The sequence below is a fragment of the Acinonyx jubatus genome, chromosome A3, assembly GCF_027475565.1.
Source record: "Acinonyx jubatus isolate Ajub_Pintada_27869175 chromosome A3, VMU_Ajub_asm_v1.0, whole genome shotgun sequence".
Lineage (NCBI taxonomy): Eukaryota > Metazoa > Chordata > Mammalia > Carnivora > Felidae > Acinonyx > Acinonyx jubatus.
In genome coordinates, this window is record NC_069388.1 from 35555738 (window position 1) to 35580992 (window position 25255).

Sequence of the window (25255 nt, forward strand, 5' to 3'; positions counted from 1 at the left end):
AAAATAATTACATTCAGTCATTATTTTAACTGAAGAATCAAATGGTAATCCTTAAATATGTAGTAAGAACTTAGATTCTGCATTCCGACACATGTAAGTGATGGTGTTTCAATGGAGATTGGGAGAGTCATGCATAGATTCTAATTGTAGCAAACAAATTTTGGCATGGACTCTGATTTAGGATGAATTAATGCTATTTCCATTTATGTCCTGAAGCACAGGATTTTAGTGGTTGCCCTTATCACTAATAACTCTACCACACAGGGGTCTACCCAGTTTACATGGAGAAATTGGAGCTAATAACTTGCATGGATTTACAAAGCTAATTTGTATTAAAGCAGATTTCTTTCCTGTCTTTGGTTTGTAAAGCCTGGACTGTGGCCCAAGAAATCTGTTTCTGATGATCTGTTGGCTTTGGGAACTTGAGTCTGGACAACCTTTAAAGACTTCTTAAACTTTTTTATTTAAGGGACACTCGTTAGGCTTTAGTGATTAGCTTATAGACTTGCAATGGTATGAACGGACCCACTTTCCAAGTTCCTTTCTAAGCACAGACAGACAATAAGGGCTGCTCCATCATCTGTGGGATATACTAAGAATTACGTCCAGTTGTATGTAGATGAAATTTGGTACATGCAATCTGTTACGTTATAATAATTTTGTATGAATGCCATTAGAAAAATATCTCAACAAAACTTACTTCTTTCCAAATCAAGATTAAAATACACTGCTGGGGTGCCTGCGTGGCTCAGTCAGCTAAGTGTCTGACTCTTGATTTGGCTCATGATCTTCTGGTATGTAGGATCGAACCCTGTGTCAAGCTCTGCATTCACCGTGTGGAGTCTGCTCTCACTCCCTCTCCCTTTCTCTCTGCCCCTCCCCTCCCCTGCTCGCATGCACACACTCTCTCTCTCTCTCTCAAAAATAAATGAACGTTAAAAAAAAATACAGCTAGTGAGGTGAACAACTGCCTCAGTGTTCTGGGTATATTAAAAATAAACAGCTCAGAGTTATGCCTATGTACATATATCATTTCCAGCATTAGAAACCATTTCTCTCAGTGTCCAAATTCACATTATATAAGGACTTTGTTGCAAAACTTAAACTACTAGAAAAAAACAATGGCCTAGTTGGCTTTCTGTGGCCTTTTCCTGTTCTAACGTGCTCTTGTATCCTATACACTTTCTGCAAACCTTTAGGGACCATACTTTTATTGACATATTTATGTTCTATCTTTGGAGAAAGCCTATTACAATTAATTGTATCATTAAATTTCATTGTGAAGCCCACTATACAAAATGCTTTTGAGATTTGAGGATACAATAAAACACAGTGGTCTGGAATAGTGAGGGAAGAACTATAGCAAGGATTACGTCGTAGAGGGACAGAAGCTGCACCAAAGTTACCTGGCTTGTGTTGCGTGATGTGATATTTTTGTCCACAAAATACCTTCAATTAAAGGGTTAGAAGATAACATCATTCATATCTAGTTTCATCAGTACTCAACGGTGATTCTAACACCTCTGAACTCTCAACATGAGGTTATCAATTCACATTACTTTAAAAAAAAAAAAAAATAATGTTTATTTTTGAGAGAGAGAGAGAGAGAGAGAGAGAGACAGAGTGCAAGCTGGGAAGGGCAGAGAGAGAGGGAAACACAGATTCCGAAGCAGGCTCCAGGCTCTGAGCTGTCAGCACAGAGCCAGACGCCGGGCTTGAACTCATGAACTGTGAGATCATGACCTGAGCTAAAGTCGGACGCTTAACCGACTGAGCCACCCAGGTGCCCCAAGTCACATTACTTTTGATGGATGGCATTTCTTCTATGCAGTTTACTTCTCCATGATCTCTAATATAATTCAATATTTGTCAGCTTTTTTCCTGAATTATAAACTTTTAGGGAAATAGTTTATAGAAAATAGAGTTGTCTGCATAAAAGAATATAATAATAAAGTTGGGGTGAAGAACTCAATAACTAAAATTCAGAATAAATTAAACTACGATCTGTAACAGCAATGTTTGGGCAAGTGTTGTACAGAAGAGCCTCTCCATGTAAAACACAGTATGTGATGTGATGTACTGTGAACCTTCTTTGAGAAGAATCTTGGATTAACATCAAGTTAGCTTACACTTAATGAATCTTTGGTCATCCATGGGTTAAGGACAAAGGAGGCACTCCATTTTATTTACTCTGTGTTGAACGGTCTATTATTTGTTTCCATTAGGATAATTTAAGGATCTATGCATCTTTTTATACATTTAGGTTGAGTTAAATCTGGGAATTATTATTTTTTTGGTTGAAAACTCATCATTGGTCAATATCACTGAGTCCCAGTAACAGACTTCCTGGCTAGTAAATGATGTAGACTTATCTAATTAGTTGCTTCTGTTTATGCAACACCTACATGCCCCCATTTCTTCAAATTCTCCATATGTCATATGTTGATTTGGGTAATGGGAGTGAGAGGCTGGTAACTATTTTCCAATGATTATTCTGTTGTATTCTGAGAGGTCTGGAAATCGGTCAGGATCTAGAGAGGGCTTTTTACTTTATAAAACGCTTTTATTAGAGTTTTCACATTTAATTCACCTAAAAACACTACCACACTGTGTACATAACTGTCCATCTCCACCAAGCCTGATGGAACTGGCACTCTTTTAAAATGGTACAGGTAACTTTAACCTCCTTCATTTTTTTTTTTTTTTTTCATTTAATAGGTTTTCAGCACACTACATGTCTCCAATAGGCTGAAAAACCAACTTCCCAGGACAAAACACATTAAACTTTACTAACGAAGGCTCATTGTTAGTTTTAAGAAAAAGACAACACAGTTTTGAAATTTGATGTTAGATGTGATAGTGAGGTAATGCATTCCTTATTTTGTTCATATCTTCTTGTGGGGGTTTAAAATATAATCAAACATATTTTGGGGGTATAGTTTTAACATTTTTTTTTCCTCAATTCTTCTGTGGGATTTTTTTCCAAATGAAAATTAGCATAACTGCCCATTTCTAATAAATATAATATAGGCTTGCTTTTTAATAAAGTTAGAAAATATAGAAATAAGGAAAAGAAAACTAAAAATGTCTGTTCTCTTTGCAGTTTAAACAAAAATGTGATGACGATTTACATGCTGTTTTATAATCTTTTCTTCCCCCAAGAATATAAATCTTCATTATCATTTTTGATAGCTTTATAATATTCAATTGTATGGAAACATGCTAATTTGATAGATCTCTGACTGATAGAAATTTGAGATTTGTTTCAATGTTAAATTTCTTCCTAATTACGCTATGGCAACAAATATTCTTTTTTATTTTAGAGAGGGAGAGAGAAAGTGTGCGAGCCAGGGAGAGCAGCGGAGGGAGAGAGAGAGAATCTTAAGCAAGCTCCACGCTCAGCACTGAACTGGACACTGGACTCAGTCCCACAACCCTGGGATCATGACCTGAGCCAACATAAAGAGTCAGACGCTCAACCAACTGAGCCACCCAAGTACCTCTGGCAACAGATATTCTTGTAAATATTCCAGAGTCCTTGTTTACAGTTCCTATAATATGCTGCTTCTCAGGACAGTGTGAAGAATTACCAGATGTCTTCATTAATTCATTTTTCAAATGAACTTACGAGGTTTTCTAAAACTCTTGACTTTTACAAAGGTTCATGATGTTGAGCAGCGGGGATATTGAGATTCAATCTGGGAAGTGGGAAATTAAGCTATATGCAATTTATCTCATGATGGTCCTTCCCTCAAAACACTTGTCAAGTCATTCCAAGGTGAGATGGAACTATTTTACTGACACCAGAGATATCTGAGTCTGAAACAATACAAGAATGTGCTCAAAATGATCAGGTTTGATGATTAGTAACAGGCTGATCCCTAAAAATAACTAGTCCTTGCTGTTTATTCATTGAGCTTTTCAAGTTTGCTTGGACTAAAGCAGCAACAGAAATGAGAACACAGTGATTTTTCCTCCTTGCTACCCCTGTTTGGTGTACTTGCAACTGCCTTTTTCTTATCTTTTCTGAATCTTTTTTTAATGCACTGATAAACAAAAAAGGTACAGGGCTCTTGGAAATATGAAAGAAGGTAAGAGAAGTAAAATTACCAAGTTTTAGCTCAACTAAAATAGCATTTAGAGTTTTACTCATTGAAATGCTTTAAGTTTAAAATACACTTAGAGGCAATCTTCCCACAGATTATGCTTTCATATAGTCTTCTTTCAAAAATATATACCTTGCATTATTACAAAGGTTTTGTAATTTTTATCTCATTTTGTTTTCATAGCAGTTTTATGAGGCCACTTTATGAGGAAACACTAAATGATTGATTTCCAAGATTACTGATAGTGAATTGTGGCACTCAACTTAGATTTTGGAGTTGGTCTGGTAGTCTTGGCTGGTAGTCTATAAAGCTGTTTTCAAAAGTCAAGACTTAGTGACCCAGCTCTGGCAGTAGAGTTAATCAGAATTTCCTGTGCAGGATGATGGATGAGAAGAACATTCTGAGTGAATCATGCATACTTGAGAGTCACCAAGGTCAACTATCCTAATGTGTTAAGCCTGGCATGTTTTTCTGATTCTCATGTCAGGTATGTAAAGGGTTAACAGTAGTCTTGTGCCAAATCGTCCAGAATTAGAGTCTATGTCCTCCAAACACATATCTGTGACCTACTAATAGTTGAAATTAGCTGGGCTAATTTTAGTTCAGTTTTCTTTAGCGTAGTACTTAGTACAGAATGAATAGCAAGAGTTAATGAACCATAGAATGGGGAGAAGTTTGCTATATCTCTACCTTAATAAAACATTATAATCTTCTGAGTACATAGAAATATAAAAACCAAGAAAGGAAAGCACTGAGTATATTACTGAAAACTACAAATATTCTTTAAAGTTAAGGCATTACTGTGTCTAAAGCAGCAACTTTCCCAACCCTTACTTTGTAATACAGAGATTATCTCTTCAATTTCTACCACTAAGGCCTCTGACAGGCTTGCTGAAGCTTGTTACATTCCAAGCTAACTGAAGGTCTCTTGGTGATGGAACTGGACAGTAAGGCAAAGGATAAAAAGGCAACTAAGCTTCTTATAAAATCCTAAACAGCTTGGCTCTCGCTATCAGTTTACTCTTTCTATGTAGCATCATATTAATTAGAACCATCAAGTTTTGTTATTAGCCATTACTAAATTAGGCCTACAATAACCTGGATGCAGGAAATAGTCTGAAAAAGGTTAGCATTTTGCCTACTGGGCTTGCTGGACGCCATCTGCTGGTCTTTTAGACACAGTGTAAAGGTAGATTCTTTTTAGGTTTTCATTGCTGCTCTGCTTAAAGTATTTGAAAAATAGTAATTTTTAAAAACTTCCACCAAATGTAATTTAAACATGAAGAGGACATTAGAACGTTAAACAATTAATTTAATGAGATCTTGTGCCTATGACAAGAGATGAAGTTTACTGGAACTGTATTTCTTTTACAATGTCGGCTACAGTTATTTGGGAACTCTTCATTTTTCTTTCTTTTTTTAATGTTTATTTTGAGAAAAAGCACACTAGTGGGGGAGGGGACAGAGAGAGGAGAGAGAATCTTAAGCAGGCTCCATGCTTGGCATGGAACACAATATGGGGCTCTATCCCACGACCATGAGATCATGACCTGAGCCAAAATCAAGAGTTGTGCGCTTAACCGACTGAGCCACCCAGGTGCCCTGGGAATTCTTCATTTCTGAGCTCCCAATCACTGATGCTAAAAATATCCTGTTTTTAATACGGCAGTTCAAATGTTGGCACTTTTTGTGTACACATTAGAAAGGACTGTGTACTGTCTTCATGCTTACTCAACTGGCACACTAGAGACCAACAGTTTCTTTTTTTCCCCCTTTTATCAACTAAACACAGTTTGCTGAATTTTCATCTTGTCACTACTGTCAGCTCTTGATGAATTGAATGGATCATACCTGAGTTCTAAAGTTTCCATTTGGCAAAATCCTATCATGGCTCTCTCCCCTCCATTCAAGGTTGGCTTGACCTACACCCAATAGCTACAGTGCTGACAGCACAGCTGGTCAGTAGTCAAGAACACAGTGAAGGTCGGGGTGCCTGGGTGGCTCAGTTGGTTAAGTGTCCAACTGTTGGTTTTGGCTTAGGTCATGATCTCATGGTTTTGTGGGTTCAAGCCCCACATTGGGTTCTGTGCTGACAGCGTGGAGTCTGCTTGGGATTCTCTCCCTCGCTCCCTCTCTGCCCCTCCTCCACTTGCACAGTCTCTCTGAAAATAAATAAGTAAACTTAAAAAAAAAAAAAACACAGCAAAGGTCAACATAGTTATATATGAGTATTTTATGGCCTCTGCTACCCTTCTCCATTATTGTGAATTCAATGTCTTTATACGTAAATAATATAGTGAAAGCATCACAAGTTTTGTAGAGGAGCTTTACTAACAGTCCAAAATGTAAACAGTGAGTGAGTGATGAGGGACTAATGAGGAAGAGAAAATCAGTTTATTGCAGGCTGTGGCTCATTGGAAAGATTGTAGTTTTTTTTTTTTTTTAATAGACTTTATTGAGTTTATACACAACACTACAACTTTTCCATCTCCTCTCTGTTTTTAAACCTGGCTGCCATTTGATGCTGAGGTTGCTGAGGGAAGAGGAGTGGGTATCATGTTGAAAGCCAGATTGTTCCAGATTAAATGTGCAGTCAATTGACCCCTTAGGGCTACCCCTGGTTAGCTCTGATTTCTATCTTCATCATTTTCTTTTTTTTAATTAAAAAATTTTTTTTGAAAGTTTATTTATTTTGAGAGAGAGAGAGAGAGAGAAAGAGAGAGAATCCCAAGCAAGCTCCACTGCAGTGCAGAGCCCAATGTGGGGCTCAAACCCACAAACCATGAGATCATGACCTGAGCTGAAGTTGGACACTTAACCAACTGAGCCTCCCAGGCTCCCCTATCTTCATCATTTTTAAGAGCTCTATTTTACTCTTCACCTTTGTTTCTGCAGCTAACCTACTGGCCAGAAGAAACTGTAGCTATTGCGTATCAGCACCTTCAACTTCCTGTCCCACATATAAAAACAGACCCACCCATCTTAGCTCTCATCTTAACCTTTTTCCCTGCATCTCTTCAGGGTTCTAACTCCACTACCTCTCTTACATCTCCCACCTCCCACTTATAATGGGGTCTTTCTCCTCTGCAAAACCTATTCTTCCCCATTGAAAAGAACGAAAACAAATTCCTAAAGCAACTGCTCTTTACTAGTCTCCCTTCTAGCTACTACACAATCTGATTCCTTTCAAATAATGAATCTTCTCCTAGAGTCACTTCCCACTTCCATTTTCAAACTCAAGTATCGTGCTTTTGTTCCACTCTCCATGGAAACTGCTCTGACAGTAAAGATCACCAGTCTCTCCCCTTACTTGATCTCTGAAGCATTTTGATGTGCTCCGGAAACTCCCTTAAGTACCTGGGACTCCAGTCTGTTCCTTCTCAGTCTCCTTTAAACTTTATCAGAGATTTGTCCTTGGTTGTCTTTCCCCCCTGTTCCTTTCCTAGGTGGTCTCATTCACATCCAAAGCTTCTATTATAATGCATCCACTAACGACTACTGTACTTTCATCTCCAGCTTATACCCACATAGCCAACTGCTACTCTTCACCTTTACCTGAACCCACAAGCAGTCTCAACTCATCTCATATAAATATGAATCCTCTTTCATTTCCAAACTGCTGTTCAACCTTATTTCCTGTTTTAGCAAAAAAAAAAAACAAAAAAAAACCCCAAAACATAAAACATTTCCTGCTAAGCCATTCAATTCTGGATATAGTTGTCTCTACCCTTTTCCTTATATTCCTCATCCTATCAGTCACCCAGCCTTGCCATTTGACATGAAACTCTTATATATAACCTCTTCCCACAGCCATAGTCCTGACCCTCATTACTTCACATGACATCCTTGCTTATAATCCAGTGGCTCTCAAAATGTGGTCCCCCTCACCAATAGCATTAGCATCACCTGGGAACTTTTGAGAAATGCAAATTCTGTGGCCTCCTCTGACTTACCAAATCAGAAACTCTAGGGTGGGGTCCAGTAATCTGTTTTAACATATTCTGGAGAGTACGTTAAATTTTGAAGTTAAAGTCTAAGAATCACTGTTCTACTTTACTCTTCACTATATATACTCCACACACTTAACAGCCATCTTGCAAAATCCCCACATCTGGTTGTTATGCTTTGCTTAGAAGCCTTTAGTGATATTTTTGTTAGAAGGTGAAATCTAAATTTCTTAGTACAGCATAAGAAACCCACCAGGATCTAGTTCCTGTCTACCAGTTTTCAGAAGGTAAAGCACAATCAATCATTTTTGTAAGAATGCACTGTCTTATAGTGTGATCAAGGGGATGAACTGTGAAATCCTACTGCCTGAGCTTTCGTCTCCACCCCTGCACTTTACCACTAGCTGTGACCTTGGATAAGTCACTAACCTCACTAAGCCTCAGTTCCATCATCTGTAAAATGAATGTAATGACTTCCACATCACAAACTTGTTGTGAAGTTAGCACAATACCTGGCACTTAGTCTGGACTCAGTGATTATTGGCTATTACTCTTATTTTGATTATTTCAAAAGGAATAGAGCCAACCTCGAGTGTAGTAAGAACAGAAGAGGACTGGAATGACTGCGCAGACTAAGGGATGTGGTCCCCATAAAGGAGGCCTGCTTCTCTGGGCAGTTTGAGTTAGTCTGGAGGTGAATAAAGATACCCTGATTCTCATGAAAGAGGTTCTGAGATCTTTGGGGCCATTTTGATTAGACAGGGGTGGATCGATAATCAGATTCCAGGATGTTATAGGAAAGGTAGCAAACTCCTACAGTGAGAGCCAGGAAAGCAAATTTTGAAGGAAACAGGAAAATTCAAACAGAGCAAAGCAGCAAAAAATAGGGTGAATAATTTATTTGTTTCTCTGATAACAGCTAACAGAGTTGCTGAGGGGTTAAATATTAGAGTCCTAGTGGACTATATTTTCAGAAATGTTGTTGGTTACTTAAGAGCAAAGGTATTAAGTAATGATGGGAATCCAATTCTCACTACCACAAATTAGTTATCATCTTGGGCAAATCACTTCTCTCCTGCCTCAATTTAATAATCTGTAATATCAGCTATATTATGAAGATCACTACATATTTATATTTATTTATTGCTTAGTAAAGGGTCTAGCATGTGGGAAGAGTTCAATACATGGCAACTATTATTAGTGGAAGTATATTATCTTTAATACAAATTAACAGAAAAAGGCACCTCTGGAGATTCCTGCTTGACCAAAGCAGTTGTTTATTATCACCTAATATTTCAACTATAATACTTGGTTATAATTTATAAAACTGAGAAATATCATAAAGACATATCTCCAAACAGTGTTTATATCACTTAGGGCTTATCAATTTTCACTTCAAATATGTGTGAGATTAATTTTATTTGAATGTTTACTTAGTGTCTGTTAGGTGCTAGCAGGACACTAGGCTGGGTGGGGGATGGTGTGAGTGTGGTGGTAACTACCAAACTGAATAAGGCATGGTTCCTGTTCTCAAAAGAGAATACAAGCCTGAGAAGAGAAAGGTACAATCCAAATAAAACATGATTAAATGCTGTATTCGAGCAAAAACAACAACAACAAAAAAACAACCCAAACTGTAGAGATTAAAAGTCTTTACCAAGTTGACTATTTTCTCAAAACTTCCAGACTTCTCAGTTTCTCCCCTATCTTCCATCTATTTTTACATACTCCATCTTTGGTAGTAGCAGGGAGTCAATATCTATAAAAACCAGTAACAGCCACCCACTGCAGCAGGAGGTAGCAGCCATTGTTTTTTCTCGGTTATATTCTCAGCGCATAACAGAAAGTGGAGCGTCTTCCTCCTTTTGTCCTACACAGGGTTTCATTCTTGTGCTTAGTTCAGATGTCACCTACTCAGAGTCCTTCTCTGAGCACTCAGCCTAAAGTTTCTTCCCTCTCCCACCATCATTATTCTCTAGCACATCCCACCATTACGTCTGAAGCCCTCCCATTGTGGTGAATGCTGTGATGTGCCACCTCGATCCCCTTTAAGAATTGAAAGGCTTATTTCCCCAGCTCTCCGGATTGCTGAGACAGATCTCAGTTGTCAGTCCCTTTACAGGACACACTTGGCTGAAGAGAAGGGAAGTCAGGCCTTCTTTCCAGGGCAATAGGCATCCAATGACCACCCAGGTATAGACTTGGCTCTTCCCTCCAACTTGGGACACCTCTGAAGGGCCAAACCATCACCTAGAGTTCCCTTGGGACTGAAGTGCAGCTTAACCTTTTCTATCCACCCATTCCTGCTTCCTTTCTTCCTTGGTAAGATCCAGAAAAATCCTTCCTAATAAATGTCCTGCCCACAAATCTCCTTCCCTGGGAACCCACCTAGCATAATCTGGAAACACTTTGTTCACTGTTAGCGTACTTGTTTATTGTTCCCTCTCCTATCACTAGAATATATGCTGTATGTGGTCAGGGACTATGTCTGTCTTGGTCACTGACGAATCTGCTAACTCAGTGTGTGTGTGTGTGTGTACATACACACAATTATATATATACGTATACAACATATGTGGATATATAAATATATGGAGGAAGTTAATGAATGACTAAACTGCCAGAATTGAGAACCTCTGAGACAGTTACAGTATTTGGGCACGGTCCTACTGGAGAAGATAAACATGACGCAGGACGTCTTCATCTCAAAAAGATTCCGTCCCCCTAATGTCAAAAGTCCTGTGAGTCCTGCTTCTGCTTTCACGCAGTTGGCACTAACCCTGCTGTCCAACAGTTCTGACTTCCAGTTCCACGTCAGAGGGTGGCCGTCACCTCCCACATAGATACAGGCATAGTATGCTCTCTCCCTGCGAAGGAGTGACCAACAAGTCACACAGATTTCAGCTAGAAGGTGGCAGCGCAGGTGCAATCGGTGCTTTCACTGGAACACCTTTTCAATCTACTCCACGGCGTGGCCGCGCAGATGCGAGGGGAAGAGGGTCTACACCTGGAATTCTTAGCCGCCCTACCGCCATTCGCATTCCCTCCTGCTGCAAGTATTTACTGCCCATGGCTATTTTAAGGGTAGGTCTTTAATTTTATAAGGAGCCGGCCTCCTTGTCCCCGCCCCCAAATATCCTTCAGTGAAGACACGAGTGACCTTTCTGAGAGGGGGCAAGGGGCACCAACAAGCCCACCTCCCCTCTCTTCGGCCAGGTAGAAAGCAGGTTTTTCCACCTGAGGTTCCAGAGCTCTCACCTGCCCACCAGCCGCTGAGCCTCTCTAGGCCACCGCCACCAGCTGGCCCCAGAGGCCGAGCCGCACGGAGCCGCCGCAGCCTGTCCCGGCAACCTGCGCTCGGGGCTTGGAGACGGAGCATGCGTAGTTCTGTGGTTGGCGCGTGCGCTGCTCAAAATCCGCTTCTCCGGGTTTTAGCGAGGGTCTCAGCCCTGAAAGCTTTTGGCCCAGACCGAAAAGGGCCAGGGGGCGGAGCTTATTTAGCATCAGTCTCAGCAAATGTGTTGAAACCAAAGAATTTAGCATCAAATGGACTTGTTAGGGCACAGTATCTGCCTCATGGCCCGCGTTTAGGAGACATTTATTAAATGAATCACACAGTAGTCAATAGTTCGCGGTAGTCTTCCGTCCTCCCAGACTTGACCAATCACAAGGCGCAGTTCGTTTTCAGCGCCGGTTCCTCGCCGCCTTTTTACGTGTGCCTTCAAAACCAGGAGAAAAGGATTGGACTACCACCACTTCCCCGCATCGCACTGGAAAGTGGACATGCGCAGTGCGAGCGGGCCACATCATAAAGCTTTTGCCCTCAGCTCTTTGTAGGGGGAGGTCTACGGGGAGATTAGGAGTCCGCCAACACTTGCTGTCCTCAAAGTGGATAATTTTGGCGCTCTCTCCCCATCCTGTTTCTTAGTTGGAGGACAAAACTTTCATTCTCTTGTAGCATTCAAAATAATTATGGAGGGAATTATGTTAATCGCTATTTTAGAGTTTATCTGGTATTGTGAAAGCCACCTTTACTTTCCAACCGTTTTTATAATGTAATTCTTGTGTTAGTAACTCCGGTATCAAGAAGCTCTGTACCACAAAAAAGTTGGGTTTTCTTTTTCTCTCGATTACCTCTGCTGTCTAGCACTATGGGTAATGGAGATTCGTTACCTGCCAATCATATTCACTGCGTTCCTAGTCTCTGAATAGCCAGCCTTGGTCGCCATTTTTGTTTTGGGCTGTCCTTGAGAAATGAACGGTGGCCATTTTTCTTTCGGGCAGATCCTTCTCGCTATTCAGGCCCCTCACCCAGTGTGTCGCAGCCATCTTAACTCCTGGTTATGGCTTCAAGGCGACAGTGAGGCTGCCCAAATCATCTTGTGTTTGGGCAGCGGCAGCTTCCCCTCCCCACCCCCACCCCCCAACGCGCGGGGAGACCCTGGGAAAGGGGAAGTAAGGCCGAAGGTTGAATCCCCAAAGCACCTGAAGGTGGGCTTCAGAGCCTGCTGCCTGTGTAGTCTAAGTTTGTTCAGCCAAGTACTTCTCCACCAGTGACCCTGGACAGTAACAAAACTAATAAAAGCCCGAACCCAAACCCTGCCACCATCATAGGTAAGAACATGGAACTCCTGACAACCTGAGATGGTCCTTCACTTGCACTGAACTATTTGCCCATCTCCTCTCCCCTTCTGTTTTTTTTTTCCTTTGATTTTTGAGCCTTTTCTGAATTCTTTTTCCTGTGCTTCCACCTTTTTCTCGTTTTTTTCAAAGTGCTAAAGAGTTGTTAACAGAGGGTGCAAGAAACCTGGGCTTGAAAGTGAAAGTATTACTCTGGGTAATTTTTTGGTTTTTTCTTTAGGACAAAATCAGTGAATGGGCCAGGTATTTGTATCAAACTATGGCTGCCGACCACGATTTATACAAATACAGTCTCAGACATTTTTAGGTTGTGACATAAATGCGGATTGTGTTTGTATATACTGCCCGTTCATTTATTCATTGGATTTATTGAGTACCTAATGTGTGCTAGACCATCAAGATTCTGCGGTAAACCAAACAAACAACCCCTCTCTCTCATGGAATTTACATTCCAACTGACCTCGACAGCTACTAGGTTGCAGCAAGTCACAATATTCTATGGTTCTTGAGCCACAAGACTGACAACAAGTATCCCCTGGCTTCTTTCTCAGTATCCTCACGTTTGTTTGTTTTTTCCATACTAGGGGTAAATTGTATTGACACTTGTTTCTTGGGACCTAGACACCCCCATATTTGAAGACCAGTTGGCTAATTTGATGATCAATATTCAAGGTTTAGGGTCTTGCTCAAAGTGTAGTATACTGACTCTCATCACCTGGGAGCCTCTCAGAAACGTTAGTTTCAGACTCCATCCCAAGACCCACCGACTCAGAATCTTTTCAAGGGAGTGCACCTTAAAGTTCAAGGAGCATTAATTCGGGGCATCAACTATAGACTCTTTTAAACCTGTGGTTCTTAAACAGTTCACAATGTATTGTTAGTTTATTCCGTGTTTTACATGCATCGGATATGTGACATATTTTTCTTTGCTTTTAGTTATCAGTTTGATGTCCGAATGCCAATTTAGCATTCTAAAAAGCTGAGAATTTGTCATTCTGGTATATTATGTAACTGTTGCCATGGCAACACCTGTGTGCACATTTTTCCTCTGTGCATATTTTTACTTTTAATTTATTAGAAGTTGAATTCAAAAGCCTGCATGTGTTCAGTAGTTCAGTATTGATTTGGAAAACCCTGGGCCATACTTGACCAGTTTTTGTGGCATCTTGCTCTCTTCTGTCTTTTCAATGAGAAATCTAAATCTCATTTGTCTCAGGAATTCTCAATCCTAGCTGCTCCTGAAAATCACTTGAAGATGGGGTGGGGACAGCATTAAAAAAAAAAAAAAAAAGACTGTAGGCCACTATCTGCAGAATATTAGACCCTGTGGATGGAATTTAGGAACCAATAAGGTGTTTGAGAGAACAGCAAATTACTTTTATGTTTGTCACATGCTGTATTTAGATTTTTGTCTCCCAGATAGATTTACTTAAATTAATTAGGACTTTGAAAGCATTGGAGAGAATTGGACTGGAAATGTGGTGAACCAGCTTCCCAAGAACCAGTCAACTTATCATTTATTCTGTGTGCTCAGCAAGTTGTCCAGTCTTTCTGGCTTGTCCTTTTTCCACCTGTTAATTGGGAAAAGAATGAAGGTTTAAAAAAAATATTTTTATTTGTTTAATTTTTTTTTTTTTATCAGAGCGCATAAGGAAGGGAGAGGGTTAAAGAATCTTAAGCAGGCTCCAAGCTCAGAGCGCACCCTGAGGCGATCAGGACCTGAGCCAAAATAAAAGAGTCAGTGCTCAACAGACTGAGCTACCCAGGTGCTCCAATGTGTTGTTTTTTATTTAGCCTCCTGGGAGTTTTCAAAATGTAGCAAATACTTCTGTGTGTGTATGGAAGTATTCTTTAAGTGCAATATGTATTGCTTTTGATTTTCACATATGGTGTCTTGTGTGTGCCAGTAGAGCATAGGGGGCAAGGAAATGAACTTAAAAGTGACCTTCAGAGTCACACCCCAGGGTTCAAATCCTAGCTCTTCCACCAGCTACTAGCTGTGTGACCTTGAGCAGATTACTTAACATTCTGCTTCAGGCTTCTCATCTGTAAACTAGGGTTGAAGTGAGAGTTAGATACGTTAGTGTCAGAAAAGTGCTTAAAACAATGTCTGGCACGTGATCACAGCTATGTGGATATTAACCGTTGTTATTTATTAAATCTTAGGTTATTAAGGTTTTGTTCATGCATGGAAATCACTAAGGGAAAAAGTTCCATGACTTTTGGATATTCACCTGTTTGGAAGAGATGGTGGTGATCTAAACAGAATGTACTAGGAATATGAATTTTTTTTTTAATGGTCTTTTTCTTTTTCAACAGCCTTATTGAGAAATATAGGCATATCTTTAATGTGCTTTGCAGATACTGTGTTTTTTACAAATTGAAGGTTCAGTGCAACCCTGCACTGTGCAAGTCTATTGGTGCTATTTTTCTAACAGCATTTGTTTGCCTCACGTCTTTATGTCACATTTTGATAATTCTCACAATATTTCAAACGTTTTCATTATATTTGTTATGGTACTTTGTGATCAGTGATTTCAACTGCTGAAAGCTCAGGTGATCGTTAGCATTTTTTTAGTAATAAAGCCTTATTTAATTTACATTGTTTTTAATGTACATTGTTTTTTTTAGGTATAATGTTGTGACACACTTAATAGAATAGTATAGTTTAAATATCAGTCTTATATGCACTGGGGAACCAAAAATTTATATGACTTGTTTCATTGTGATAATCACTTTTTTGTGTTGGTGTGGGGCTGAACGAGGAATATCACCATGTTATATCTGTAATTGTCATACAGTAAACTGCACATATATAAAGTATATAGTTTGATACGCTTGACATGTATATACTGGTCAAACCATCACCATAGTCAAGGTAATGAATATATCCATCATTCCCCCGAATTTCCTTTTGCTGTTTTATAATCCTTCTGGTAACTTTCTTTCAGGCAACCATTCATCCGTTCTCTGTTACTATAGATAACTTTGCATTTTGTAGTTTATCTAAAAGGAATCGTATAGTACATGATCTTTTTTGGTGGGAGTTATGGGAGTGTCTGGTTACTTTTCATGATTTAGAGTCTTCTTTGTTGCAAGTATCAATAATTCATTTCTTTTTAATTGCTAGGTAGTATCTTGCTAGATGTACCGTAATTGGTTTACACATTTAACAGTTGAAGGGCATTTAGGTTTTTATTTTCACAGTACTCCTTTTCACATTGCTTTGTTCCTCTCTAGCTTATTTGAATTGGAAAAAAAAAAAGTCTAATTATTTGGTGGCCATGCCTTCTGTGTATACTGAAACCAGGAGGTAACTGGTAAAATGTGTAAATGTGTATGTATTGGGAGGTTTTACCTGTGTGTTTGGTAGTTTATGGGTGAATGTTTTCTGGGTGAAAATTTGCTTTTTTAAAATACAAAATGCATGTATTGACTTTTTAGTTATTGTATCTCTTGATGTGTACATGCCTAAACATTTTAAGCTGTGTTAAATCTTTAAAACATACTACTTGTATATTATCTTTTGGAGATTGAAAACGATAACGGGTGCATACTAAGAACCTACTCATTAGGCAACAAAGTAGAAATGTAAATGGAGAATACCACTCATTTAGTGTTGGTGTAGGTACATTTCTAAAGTCTGCTTCTGGGGTGCCTCGGTGGCTCAGTCAGTTAAGCCTCCGACTCTTGATTTTGGCTCAGGTCATGATCTCATGATTTGTGGGCCCAGCACTAAGCATGGAGCCTGCTTGGGATTCTCTCTCTCCCCCTTTCTCTCTGTACCCCCTCTGCTTGTGCTCTGTCTCAAAATAAATAAATAAATATTAAAAAAAAAAGTCTTTGCTTCTGTTATAGACAAGCAGTGCCTCCTGATTAATATTGACATTTTGTGCTTGAATAAATCAGAGCTGGTAACTAAAATTGGATTTGACTTAGGTTAGTTATAGGATAATATATAGAATATTGCTGTTATGATGTCTCGGACATTTAATTTCATTTGTGTCACTATTTTTATTTCTCTAGTTAGAATTTTTTGTTTTGCAATTTAAAAAAATATTTTATATTTGCATATGGTAAAATTCATTCTTTTTGGTATACACTTTCATGAATTTTGACCAGTGCACTGAGTTTTATAACCACTGTGTCAGTCAGACTGCTGGACAGTTCCGTCACCACTCCCCCCCCAAATTCCCTCCTGCTACTCCCTTGTAGTAACTCTCCCTCCAAATAGCAACTAAAGATCTGTACTCCATCTCTATAGAGATGGAGTCAAAAATATTAGATTTTAAGACAATTATGTTAATGATTATGGAAGTTATTTTGTATTGTGAAGGTGCTGGAAAACACTTGTAATCAGAGTGGGGCTTGGGCTATGAAGTGGATTGATCAGGACCTGTCTGTCTGTGCCCTGCAATGTTTATAATGATTATGGTTAACAGAGACTGAGCAAGGAATTGCCAAATACTACATATCAGATGTTATGGAATCTTCATAGGACCCCTGGAGATAGATACTCATTATTATCCCACTTCATAGATAAGAAAACGGGAGACAGAAGAATTGAGTAGCTTGTCTGAGATCACTTGAAGAGGCAGGATTTGACTGCATGTCTGTTTTACTAGAACCTGAAGACCATGTCTGCCTCCATGGACAGGTGCCTGTGTCTTTCTGACAAAGTATTAAATAAAAATTAGATCTTTCCTATTAATGAAGCATTCCATGCCGGGCCCAGTGAGGATTTTCTATGGGCATAGCAGGATATGAGGGGCCCAGATCATGGATCTGGATTAAGGATGTAGAGTGACTGAAAGGTAGGACTGTTCTGTGGAATTATTTTTGGTAGAGGATTTCAATATTTGACCTACATTTAAAGACAAAAAGAAAAAAAGTCCTTATGTTTTTGTCACTTGTATTATCCACTTTTCACTGTTGGAGCTTCCCTGGGTTTTCGTTTTGTTTTCCTTTTTTTACAAGCTGATTTTGGAATTCAAAATGACCATTTGAGTAATAGGAAAAGCTGATTCTTTCTTACACTGAGGTCGCCTCCTTAAGCTTTATCTGAGTGGTCACCAGCAGCATCTTTGTTCATTTGTCAGTTTTCCGTGGTATTTTGTTAAAGTTTGTGATTTTTCCTTGATACTGGTTTTTGCTGTGTGTGTGTGTGTGTGTGCGCGCATTCCAACTTCAGGAGTTCTAGGGCCTTTGTTTTCTGTTTCTGCTCCCCTAGTTAGTGAAATCTTGGTAAGATGAAAAAAGGAAGTATAATAATTTTCTTGATAAAACTTGAAATCCAGAGATTAGAAACCTAAAATTAATTTCTAGTCTTCTTAATCTGGAGTAGTTGCTTTGGTTTATGACACAGGCCAGCAATTCTGAAAGGAAGACAAATGTGAATTTCAGAATGCCTTGGAGTTTCCCACAGAATAATCTAGAAGGTCACTGACTTTCTTTATTAGCGTTTATCTCTGCTTTGTATTTAAATGACAGGACAATCATGTGATAATGTTTAATCTACTTCCATTCCCTCCAAATTTTCTTAAGGATCTTAGAATCTTTCCCTCTCTGTGAAAGAGATTTACGCACACATATTTTTGGAGGGGTCATGCTCTTTCAAAGTCTCTTCTTTTGAAAAGAATGCCTATTCTCAGGCCCGGGAAAGTGGGCTCAAGAATGCAGAATAGAGGATGTTATTTGTAAGATTTATAATATACATTAACTTCTTGGCATACTCACGTAAATTGTTTTCAGATATTCAGAAAATTGATCTTGTTGGATATTGTCCTGAAGTTCTTAAAATCAGGCAAATTAAATTAAAAATTCCACTGAACTTGGACTTTAACTGGAAGCTCTGATAGCAAGACTTTAACATTATGCTTTAAACCATAGGCACTGAACTTGTTGCTCACTCTTGAAGGCAACTTTAAGGACCTAGGAAAGTACTTTTTTAAAATGCATACTTGCTGTGTGTGTGTGTGTGTGTGTGTGTGTGTGTGTGTGTGTGTGTGCATGCGCACATTTAGTTTTTAATATCAGTAAAGCAAGTCTAGAAAAACCTCACTATGTTCCAGATTTAAAATTGAATGAATACAGAGGCTGATAATATGTTTTCCATTCAAGTGCTTGTTAGAATGTCAGTATTTTAAAAACAAAAAAAAATTATGCAGTGAAAAACTCACATTTATGGCCTAAACTTCAACAATACCTCTGATCTGTTGCCCATTATTTTCAAGAGGAAACATTTTGATCCTCTTTTTACAAGTTCATGTGTATTACAAGGTTTTCAACTGAGGCTGGTGATACATTCAACTTAAGTCTTATTTATGTATTGAAATAGGTCCATAGTGCTTTGACCTCCTTTTAAAAAGGCTTAATGTGGGATTTGGGATTTGGGGACAGTAAGGATGCATTAGATAAATAGGTATAAATCTAGAAAAATAATTAACAGTCTGTAGCCCTTATTTAGTAACATCAATAGGCTCAAGTCAGCACACTTTTGATGTATACCTGTGCCCTGCACCAGGTATCAAAGAAGACAGGGTTGGACCTTGTCCTCAGGACACTTTTGGTCAGGCAGAGGAGACAGACTGAGGATCAGAGTTATGTGTAATTCGCTGAGCTAAGTGTGAGAGTAATGGTGGTGTAAGGTGCAGATGTGGCTCAAAAAGAGAGTGATTCATTCTGGAGATTTGTGGAGGCCTCCAAGGAGCAGGTGGTGTCTGAGTTGGGTTTCAGAAGATAACTCCTCTAGGACTGCCTGTGTGGGTGAAGGTGGGGAGGGCTGGAGCTGCATGTTCAAGGACACATGATGGAGTTGGCTGTGTGGGGCCACTGAAGCTGTGAAGTTGCCTGAGCCGTGGGATAGAGGGGTGGGCAGAGGGCCTGTGACAGTGTGGGAGATGCCAGCACACAGTTCTGCTCAGTTACCTCTAGTGATGGCTTCGGGGATGGAGAAGTATAAAGATGGAAACAGGAGGTACTTTAAAAGGCTGCGGTTGTGGCGACCTTCAGGATAACCAGCTCTTTGGGGTCTGGGACTTCCTGGCATCACCAAGTCGTGATTTTTCCTTCTTGTGGGAGGCAGACGGCTCCGCCTTTGACTGTCATCTGTTCTTCCCAGATGATGGGCTCTTTGCCTCCAGTCAGAGAAAAGAGCAGAGTGTGTGCTTTCCCCAGCTTCCCTGGTAAATGGTCTTTTTGCATTTAGACTTGATGCTTCTCAGCTTCTGTGAAAGAATACTGAGAGACACACCCACCCCCCCACCTCCCCAAAGGAGGTAAGAGTCATGATTGGTTGTCGCACAGTGATTGTGAAGGTATAAATAATAGAAGGGATCAGGAAACTCTTTCACCTCTGTTTCCCACTACCTTGTTGGACCTGCAGATTTGGCTGGAAGACAGGAACACCTTGCTCTGAGTGTCCCTTTCCCTGTTTTTCTATTGGATTGTTTAATTTCGGATTGTTGTCTTTTGATGATTATGTGTCTTGTAAATATCTTGTCCCAGTTTGTCACCCCCCATGTCTTTATGGTGTATTTTGATGAACAGAAGTTTTAATTTTTGCAAGCTTTTTATTTCAAAATAATTATAGATTCACAGGCAGAAAAGATGGGGGGGGGTCCTGGGTACCCTGGCAAACATTAAAGCCAGAGAATTGACATTGGTACAATGCAGAGTTCTTACATTTAAGCAGTTTTACATGTATTTCTTTAGTTCTGTGCCATTTTATCACATCTGTTCATGTAACCAACACCTCAATCAAGGTACAGAACTCCATTGCCGTTGGCTCCTTCCTGCTACCTCTTCATATAAAACCACATACTCCTTCCACATCCTTAATCCCTGGCAACCTCTAATCTGTTTTTCACTTCTATAATTTTTTTATAGGAGTGAAATGTCTATATAATTTTATATAATTTTGTTATTTCAAGGATGTTATATAAATGGAATCATACATGAAACAACCTTTTCAGGTTGTCTTTTTTTTTTTTTCACTCAGCATAATTCCCTGAGATCCATCCAAGTTGTTACCTGTATCAACAGTTCATTCTGTTTTATTGCTAATATCTCATGGTATAGCTAGACCACAGTCTGTTTAACCATTCACCCATTGAAGGACATCTAGGTTGTTTCTAGTTTTGGGTTATTATCAATAAAGTTTGCTGCGAACATTTGTATACAGATTTTTTTTTTTTTTTAGTCTTCCTAGTATTTTTATTTTACGCTAAACCACAGCTTTTAAACTTCTGTATACAGATTTTTATGTGAGCCTAGGTTTCATTTCTCTGGGGATAGATTCCTAGGAGTGGTTTTGAGTCATATGGTAAGTGCATATTTAGTATTATAAGAAACCTATCTCTTCTCCATTGTGGCTGTACCACTTTTACAGTCCTACTGGCAGTGTATGAGAGATACATTTTCTCTGTATCTTCATCAACATTTGGTGTTGATATTTTATTTGGCATTTTGGTAGGTATATGGTGATACCTTATTGGGGTTTTATTTTCATTTCTCTGATGGCTGATGATGTTGAACATCTTTTCACGTACTTATTTGCCATCTGTATATCCTCTTTGGTGAGATATCTGTTCATGTCTTTTGCCCATTTTCTGACTACATTGTGTTTTTTTACTTGTTAAGTTTTGAGAGTTCTTTATATGTTCTAGTTATAAGAGTTGTTGGATTTGTGAATTGCAACTATTTTCATCAGGCTGTAGGGAAGTTTTAATTTTAATATGGCTACATCTACCATTTTTTTTTCCTTTATGGTTTGTACTTGTTGTGTCCGGTTAAAAAACTCCTCCTATAGGGGTGCCTGGGTGGCTCAGTTAGTTAAGTGTCTGACTCTGGATTTTGATTCAGGTCATGATCTCCCAGTTTGTAACATCGAGCCCCATGTCAAGCTGTGTGCGGACTGTATGGAGCCTGCTTGGGATTCTCTTTCTCCCTCTCTCTCTGCTTTTCCCCTCCCCAAATAAATAAATAAGTAAATTTAAAACAAACAAAACAAAAACAAAAACCAACTTCTTTACTTTGAGTTCTTGAAAACTTTTGTAAGAGGTTCTGGTTTTCTACATTTGAGTTTTAGTCCATCTGTAATTGATTTCTGTGTGTTGTGTGAAATAGTGTGCCAATTTCATCTTTTTTCAAATGGATAAACAGTTGTTCAACCACATTTTATTGAGTGAATGATCTGTCTATTTCCCACTGATGTGCAGTGCCGCTTCTATCATCCATAGATGGTGGGTGGGTTTGTTTCCTTCTAGTCTGTGTGGTCTGTCCCTTTGGCCTGTTTACCCTTTTGCCAGTACAGATTATTTTATTTGCTGTAGCATTGCAATTTCGCTGTATCTAGTTAGACAAACTCCCTCCTTTGTTTTTTCTTCTTTTCTCTCCTCCAAGTATCTTAGTCCTCTTTGCTCTTTCTCAGATACTCTATTCAGGATTGTGCTTAGAACTGTAATAAGTTGGAAGGGCAATTTGATGAGGCCTTACACGTTTCCTATTAAATGTATTCCTAGATATTTTATATTTGTGGGATGCTAGTTTAAAAGATATTTTTTTTACTTTTTAAAAAATTTTTTAGAGAGAGAGGCTGAGATGGGGAGAGGAGCAGGGAGAGAGAGAGAGAGAAAGAGAGAAACTTAAGCAGGCTCTGTGCTCAGCACAGGCCCGATGTAGGGCTTGATCCTATGACCCCCTGGGATCATACCTGAGCCAAAATAAGAGTGGGACGTTCCACTGACTGAACCAACCTAGGTGCTCCTAAAAGATATTTTGAAATCTACATTTTTTTTCTTTTTTCTTTTTAAAATATAATTTATTGTCGTATTGGCTTACATACAACACCCAGTGCTCATCCCTCAATGCCCATCACCTACTTTCTCCTCTCCCCCACCCCCCATCCACTCTCAGTTTGTTCTCTGTATTTAAGAGTCTCTTGTGGTTTGCCTCCCTCCCTGTTTGTAACTATTTTTTTGCTCTTCCCTTCCCCCATGGTCTTCTGTTAAGTTACTCAAGATCCACATATGAGTGAAAACATATGATATCTGTCCTTCTCTGACTGATTTCACTCAGCATAATACCTTCCATTTCCATCCATGTTGCTGCAAATGGCATGATTTCATTCTTTCTCATTGCCAAGTAGTATGAAATCTATATTTTCTACCTATTTTAAAGAAATTGCTTTTAATGATTTATTATGAAGCATGTTTGCTACATTTTTTGTAGATGCTTTCATATGATTAAGAACTTTTAAAAAAGTTTATTTAAATATTTAATTTTTTAAAAAATTTTGATGTTTATTTATTTTTGAGAGAGAGACAAAGAGAGACAGAGACAGAGCATGAGCAGGGCAGGGGTAGAGAGAGAAGGAGACACAGAATCCACTGCAGGCTCTGATCTGTCAGCACAGAGCCTGATGCAGGGCTCAAACTGATGGACTATGAGGTCGTGACCTGAGCCGAAGTCGGATGCTTTACTGACTGAGCCATCCAGGTGCCCCAGTTTATTTATTTATTTAATTTTAGTAATCTCTATACCCAATGTGGGGCTGAAACTCATGATCCTGCAATCAAGAGTTGCCTGCTCTTCTGACTGAGCTGCCCATGTGCTCCTATTATTAAGACATTTCTTTTCTCAGATTTCTACTGTTCTTTATTTTTTCCTACTCCTATTAAAATGACCTTGTGTTGTTTTTTTTTCCTACATTAATTTTTTATTATGGTGATTTTTCTAGTGTTAAACCGACCTTGCACTCTTCTGATAAACTTCACTTGGTTCTGGTGTAGTTTTCATATGTTAGATTCAGTTGCTTCTATTCAGGTTTCTTGCCTCTATGTTCAGGTGTAGAATTGGCTGTGATTTTCATTTCTTATACTTCCCTTGTCTGGCTTTGCTGTCAGGACTTCATAAAATGAGTTGTGGAGGGGAGCAGCTTCCCTCTTCTTCTTGAATTTGTAAACTGGTATTATTTGTTCCTTGAACTGCTGTTGGATTTTGGATTACAAAGCAAAGGTTTTGAAATGGAAGAGACATGAGTCTACCTGTGTAACAGCCTCGTCCTACTGAGGCAGAAAGAATGAAATGCTGAGGCTCAAACCCAGAGGGTACAGTCCTGTGTATCATGACTCAACCATTTCATCATTTCAGAAATCTTATAGTTAAGGCAGCAGCCATTTTGTTACCTTCACACTGAAGTCCATGCAAATCCATGTAAGAGAGGCTTGGAAAATATCCCATTAACCTGACAAACTTGGTTCCTTAAGTTTCTAGCCTTATCTGATTAAGTTGCAGAACTGAGGGGGAAAGGTAGCCTTGGAAGACAGGCACTCTGACAGCTCAAGGAAAGCCTAGATCTGCCAGAAACTTCACTGGCTCCATTGTTGAGTAGCAGCTCAGAGGGGCATTAATACGGCTATTGCCCAGTGTGATGATAGGTGGTAACTATCTTCTGAATATCAAAAAAATAATCAATATGTGGCATTTTTTTTATGAAAGTCATAAAGATTCAATATACTCTTTGGAAAATTTCTCTAAAAACAGCAAAAATAAAATGGTTGGGTGCATAAATGACTTAGCTCCCATTATCTGGAGTATTTCTTCATTCAGTAGACATTTCTTGAGCGCCCTCTAGTGTCAGGCAGTGCTCTGAGGGCTGTTCACCTTTAAGAACCTGTTTCTACCAGGATGATAAGTGTGCTTTTACCATATTTGGGAATTAGCAGACTGCTTCAGTTCACCGTTTAGTTCATTTCTAGCACTTGTCTCTAATGATAATGAAACAAAAGAAATACATCTTCATTATCTGAAATGACTTCAGCGGATATGCAGGCTCAATGTCTGGGCACTTGGCTATCCAGATGTGTTATGGGCTTTATGTTGATGAACTTTATTTTTTGTTTATGAAGATATATGCCATGTTACATAGCACAATGGTAAATTTAATTCAGACCACATTTCCTTACCCATAAACTTCCTTCCTTTCTTCCATTAGCAGGAGAGAACCACTACTCATGTAGCTCTATTTGAAGTCATACTCTGTTGGGATTTTTTTTTTGCCTTTGTGGGCAATGGAGGTTTGGGAATGTGGTGGTGGGGGGGGGTGTGGTGGTGGTGGGCTAACAGTCCAGTTAGCAATTGACCTTGGCAGTTCTGCAGATGACAGATGGTGTTAGTTTGCCCTTGGCTGAGTTGACAAGTCTCTTCTCTCGCCCTTGACCCTCAGCTGTGAGACCCTGGCCTCATCTCACAAGTATATTTGTTAGGGGAATAGATGGCAGGGCTGGGTAGATCGTTCGTAAGGTCTCTCTTAGTCCTAAAGTTGTGACTTTTGGAGCCTCCAAACATTGTGGAAACAAATGAAAAAAATTATATACACTGAGAGGAAGAATGCTATATCATATTAAAAAATGAATTGAAAATATGCAAAAGGTAAAAATATGAAATAGGTGAAGGGAATTAAGAAAAATATATATGCAAAATGTATTATGTAGTTCCTTTTACGTGTGGCCTATTTTTACATTAGCAGACCATATTATTTTATACAAAAATATATACTTT

The 25255-nt window shown here is 39.1% G+C and overlaps 1 protein-coding gene across 1 annotated transcript in view; it reads left to right on the forward strand.

Annotated features, from left to right (window-relative positions):
• Window positions 1-12449: 12449 nt before the first annotated feature.
• The window catches only part of SLX4IP (SLX4 interacting protein), a 176021-nt gene continuing 163215 nt past the window's right edge, over window positions 12450-25255 (forward strand). Inside the window, exon 1 of the mRNA XM_015081531.3 lies at window positions 12450-12667. The gene's annotated coding sequence lies outside the window, so the exon portion shown is untranslated. The remainder of the gene's footprint in view (window positions 12668-25255) is intronic.